This window comes from Felis catus, chromosome B2 (assembly GCF_018350175.1).
Source record: "Felis catus isolate Fca126 chromosome B2, F.catus_Fca126_mat1.0, whole genome shotgun sequence".
NCBI classification, from domain to species: domain Eukaryota; kingdom Metazoa; phylum Chordata; class Mammalia; order Carnivora; family Felidae; genus Felis; species Felis catus.
In genome coordinates this window covers 133,630,077-133,636,185 of record NC_058372.1, presented here as the reverse complement: position 1 = coordinate 133,636,185, position 6,109 = coordinate 133,630,077, and positions in this window count along the sequence as shown.

Below are 6,109 nucleotides of genomic sequence, written 5' to 3'. Positions count from 1 at the left end.
AGGATATGGAAAATTTAAACCATTCTAGCAACCAAATTGACCTGACATTTATAGAAACTCTACTACACAACAGCAGGATGAATATTCATTCTTGCACACAGAATATTTACAAAGATAGACTACATCCTTGTTTACATAAAAGAAGTCTCAAAAAATATAACAGAGTTCAAGTCATTCAAAGTTGTCTGACCAAAATTAAATAAAAAATTCATCACAGAGGGGCGCCTGGGTGACTCAGTCGGTTGGGTGTCCAACTTTGACTCAGGTCACGATCTTGCGGTTCGTGAGTTCAAGTCCCCCGTCGGGCTCTGTGCTGACAGCTCGGAGCCTGGAGCCTGCTTTGGATTCTGTGTCTCCCTCTCTTTCTGCCCCTCCCCCACTCACTGACACACTCTCTCTCTCTCTCTCTCTCTCTCTCTCTCTCTCTCTCTCTCAATAAATAAACATTAAAAAAAATTTTTTTAATTCATCACAGAAAGCTATCTAGAAAAGTCATCAAATATTTGGACACTCAAAGAAGAAACCAAAAAATAAATGAGAAAGCAGCTCTAATTAGAAAGTATTCTAATAAATTAGAAACGAGAAAGTATTTTAGCAGAAAACTCTTACCAAACAAGGTCCCCGTGTAAACCTGAACACAATGACTTAAATCCCACCCTTGGAAGTGATACTCTGAAATGTATTGTCTGCTGATAACTGGTCTTTCTCACCCATTCTAGGAAATGAAACAGCTCAAAGTCTTAAGTGGCAGGGAAAACACTAGAAACAAAGGCAGGTTCTCTGTACCTAAAAGAAAAACAAAGCTATACCACGAAGAGATAAAATTTTAGAGTTAAAATTTAAAAGACTGACAAGACCCGGGCATCTCCTGGGAAGCCACTGATGCTGGCTCCCAGCCCTTCCGGTGAGGGTATAAAGTGGTAAAACAATAGTTTGCGTGGTTCCATTTCCATGAAATTCCATCATTGGGAATATTAGTCAATAGTGACCAAAAACAGATCAGTGGTTTCCTGGGGCTGGCCGTGTAGAGGGAGCTCTGACTGAAAAGGGCCACAAGGAACTTTTCGGGGTGCTGAAATGATTATCGCGGTGGTCACATGGGTGAATACATTTGCCAAAGCTCTAATTAAACTCTACACTTAAAAGGATGGGTTTTATTACATACAAATTATACTACACTGATGTGTTTTCTTTTTAAAAGATTCTTAGCGGCTTCTATCTCCTGCAGTACAAGGGAATAAATATCCTTTTTAACTCTCTTTTTGCAGAAGGCTCTGCTGAACAACAGCGGGATGATGGCTTGTTCTTGCACACTGAATACTTACCAAGGTAGCAAATAAAAACATAGGTCAATATTTAATGTTTGTATTATTTTGATTATGAAATTATGAAATTTGATTATTTTGAATTATTTGATTATGAAATATGTATTATTTTATTTGTTTGTTTGTTTATTTATTTATTTTTTGAGAGAGAGAGAGAGAGAGAGACAGAGACAGAGACAGAATGCGAGTGGGTTAGGGGCAGAGAGGGAGACACAGAACCCAAAGCGGGCTCCAGGCTCCAAGCTGTCAGCACAGAGCCCGACGCGGGGCTCGAACTCATGAGCTGTGAGATCATGACCTGAGCCGAAGTGGGGGGGGGTCCATGTGGTTGGCTGGGGGGTCCATATTTGGCTTTCTCTCGTTGGCCTAAACTGGAGGTGAGATCACACGTTAGAAAAGCTGTCAGTTAGTATTCAAGTCCTGGCTGTTTTTGTCTGATTGTTACAGGGATCGCTGTTGGTCTTCCCGAACCAGTTGTTAGACACAGCGGTCTGGCTTCCTACAAGTCTCACCTATAGATGGCAGGCTGGCTTTCTGGGCTGGTTCCCTGCAGCCAGTGGCTTGGTTTCCTCGCCTAGCTGCTGTAGGCTGGGGGTCACCCAGCTCCATTTTTACACATGGTCTGGCCATTGTCCATTTCTATATTCAATTTCTCAAGTTTCTATGACCTTGTCCTTCATTTAACCCCCGAATCATCATCAGATAGTTAAATCCCTTTCCAGGTATTCTACCCAGCTTTTAAATATAGTCTAGATCTCTAGATACCTTCTCAGGTATCTCTCTCTTTAATCTTCAGGCTGAAAACTACCGGGAAACTTTGAGTCTGCCTTTTTAAAATTCATTTATTTGTTAACCTTGTGATATCGCCACATAACACTGTGGAAGTTCAAGGTGCGCGTGGGCTGACTGGACACGTTTACGTATTGCAGTGTGGTTACCACCCTAGCGTCACCTGGCCCCTCTATCCCATCGCATAATTATCATTTCTTCTTTGTGGTGAGAACCATTCGGACCTAGTAGCTTAGCAACTCTGAAGTTGATATTGTCCACTAATCACTATGCTGTGCATTAGATCTCCAGGATTTATTTATCTATTTATTTATCTATTTATTTGTTTATTTTATTTATCTACGAGTCTGTACCCTTAAATAACATCTCCCCAGCTCCCCCCACCCCCCACCCCCTGGTAACCACCAATATTGGAATTAGCATTTCTTGTCCTCCCAGAGATTCCTTTTGTTCCTTTCCTGTATTGGATCTCTTTATGCCCGTATTCCATGCCCCCTCTCAGTTCAATCCCTTGTTTTGGTGGCGCACCTTACTTTCTCGAGGAAACTTACACGGGAGGTAAAATCTGGAGGACTTAGAACATCCAAAACTCTCTTTAGCCTAACCTCACAAATAAAGAATAGCTTGGAAAGGTAGAGATTCACTAACAGAAAATACTTTTCTTCAAGAAAATGTTCCTTCGGGAATTTAAGGCATGGCTCCACACTGCCTTTCCACTTTCAATGCTGCTATCATTCTTCTCTTTTTTTCTTTTTTTTTAATAAAGGTTAATTTGAGAGAGAGAAAGAGCGTGCGCATGCACGTGCATGAGTGGGGGAGGGGCAGAGAGACGGGGAGAGAGAAAGAATCCCAAGCGGGCTTTGTGCTGTCAGCACGGAGCCCAACTGGGGCCTCCAACTGATGAACGGTGAGATCGAGACCTGAACCGAAATCAAGACTTGGACGTTTACCCAACTGAGCCACCTAGGTGCCCCAATTCTTCATTCTTCATATGCAACCTGCTTTGTCCCTCTCTGGAAACTTATGGGATCTCTTTTTGCCCCTAACATTCTAAAAGTTCACAACAATGCATCTTGGCATGGGGGCCCTTTGACTGATGGTACTGGGCACTTAGTGGGCCCTTTTAGTCTGGAAGCTGCTGGAAAGTTGTCTTGATTTACTTGGTTGTTCAATTCCTCTCCTCTATATTCCTTGTCCTATTTCTAGAACTCTTTCTTCAGGATATTTAATTTCAGAGATTACTTCTTTAATTTTGTTCTATTTTCTCTACTTGTGTTTTTTTTTAATCTCTTGGTCTTTTTGTTCTATTTTCCGTCAAACTTCCTCAAATTTATTTTCTAAGCATTTAACTGAGTTTTTCATTTCTGCTACTCAAACAACCACTCTGTTTTTCGTTCTATCTTCATATCCAGATGTCCCCAGTGGTGACAAATCAGAAACACTTTGGGGGTTTGCAATGTGAATTGGGTAGCTTCTTGGCTTTTTCCTCACAGCCAATTAAAGAATTAATCTTCTGAGTCTACCAGCAGTCAGCTTCTGCTCCTTTATTTGCTTTGCAGTTTCCAAAAGTTTGTTATTATCGTCTCCATTCCTGTTCTTTGTCCTTCTGGTTTTGAGCCGTAACAAAAATATTTTTGTTAGCATTTTATGGGGGTTTGAGAGAGAGTGAAAGTAAATACATGTGTTTAATCTACTTCTTAACCAAGAGGTGCTGACCAGGACAACTTTACTGCTCCCCTCAGCTTGACTAAACTGGGTACAGACTTCTTCCTGGCTCTAGGCCCCTGACCTCCTTTCGCTTAGAGCATTTCCTTCAATTTTTTAAAATGTTTATTTGTTTTGGAGAGTGAGAGACAGAGTGCAAGTGGGGAAGGGGCAGAGACAGAGAGGGAGACACAGACTCTGAAGCAGGCTCCAGGCTCTGAGCTGTCAGCACAGAGCCCAATGTGGGGCTTGAACTCACAAAGCACGAGATCATGACCTGAGCCAAAGTCAGATGCTTCACCAACTGAGCCACCCGGGTGCCCCAACTTAGAGCATTTACTTTAGAAAACTTGCCATCATCAGTTCTTTCCCCCTCTCTCGGAGATGTAAATCTTCTCCTGGCTTTTCCATACCTAGGCATGTCTTTCTCAAGGACCTGGCAGGCATTTCCTTGAAATGTAATCATTAAGAAACATAGGGCCCATATATCCCAGTTTTTGTGAGAGGGTAGGAGCCTAACAGCAAACCTAATCTTGTTGACCAACCTCCCCCCACTAACATCCTCTAGGACCTGTTCACTAGTGCACCCTGGTGTTTAAAAATTCTCCTCACCTTTTGTTTCAGCAAAGTTCAGTTCAGTCTCTCTCTCCTGTTACAGTAGTCTTAAACAAAGTCTTTCTAGACTGTTTACCTCTCTTTGGTACAATTTTTCTTCTGCAGTATGTGTGCCTTTTTATTTTTAAAAATCATCGGGATCGGTAACTGATAAAAGCAAACATCGTATCTGGAAATGCGTTTTTGACACGCTGTCCAACTCCGTAAGCATTTCTGGAGCACTTGTGTCTGGGTGTCGTGCTCATATTATGTCAGGCACTGAAGATACGCCCTCCCGCCCCCCCCACCCCCACCAACACAAAGCAATAAATTCAAGGAAAGGGCAACCACATCCAAAAGCATCTATTATAGTCATTGAGTTTGACTTGTTTACTTATAACCAAGATAAAGACTGGCTTTGTGATCTCAGGCAAATTCACGCTCTTCTCTGTACCTCTGTCTCACTCTGAAAAACAGTGGTATTGGACCATGTGGTTTCTAAATTTCCTGTTTGGCTCTCAGATTCTGAGAAGAGTTTAAAGCGATTCAACAACTTGTTTGGGGCAATAAGATTAGTAAAAATGATTGCTAAGTTTTTACCTTAGTCAGAATTTATTTACATATGTTACTAGCTTATTTTAAATAGTGGTAGAATTGGAGAGAGACACCACAGCTAGGCACAGCTGACCTCTCTGAGATGTACTTACACGTCAGTATGTGAGCCCTCGCCGAAATCCTAGTGATTTTTTTCCCCTTGCAGGACATAGTTTCAAGGTCCAAAGAGTATCTCCAGAGAGTTTTACATTTTGGAGCTTGCTAAGTTCTTCTATAAATACTCCAGCAAAAGGAAAGAAAACAAGCCATCAGCAATCACAGTGACAGGGATTTATCGAGCGGCTCAGACTGCTGGACTTTGGTCCTGACTGCCGTCAGGGCTATAAAAGCAGCAGAGTCATCTTTCAAATGGATCTAAGTGCACGTGTGCAAAGGCCTTCCTCACCTCACTGCTAACAAGTTAAGATCGATAACCCCGGAGTCTCTTCAGCCTTAGGGGGTGCTTGGCACAGCAAAACTCAAAACAGTGTTCACTCCACTCCAACCCCTGGCTGAGGTTAGCCCAAAAGTAGTGCTGAGGGTATAGAGACGCAGAAGTAATCTGCAGTCATATAGAATTGAGTTCCATTCCCCATCTGTTCCCATTTACGAGTTGTAGGACGGTGGGCAGGTTTACTTAACCATTTTGAGCCTCATAGACATCACAGATGATGTGACCTGCTTGAGTGTAAGTGCCTGGCATATAAATGTGCTTAGTAAGTATTAGCTGAAAATTTTAAGAGTAAGAGCTAATGTTAGAGGAAGCCATGGCAGTTTAGTCTACCTTATTTGCATTGGAGGGGATAAAAGGATGCTCCCCCAAAGCATCTTACTGTAGCATAAGAATTACTTTGAGCTGAAGCCACTGAAAAAAAAAGCAGATGCAAGGACGCCTGGGTGGCTCAGTCGGTTAAGCATCTGACTCTTGATTTCAGCTCAGGGTTCGGTGGATCAAACCCTGTGTCGGGCTCCATGCTGACAGTGCGGAGTTGGCTTGGGATTCTCTCTCTCCCTCTCTCTCTGCCCCTCCCCAACTGGCGCTCTCTTCTCGAAATAAATAAATAACTTTAAAAAAGAGAGAGAGAGAGGAAGGAAGGAAGGAA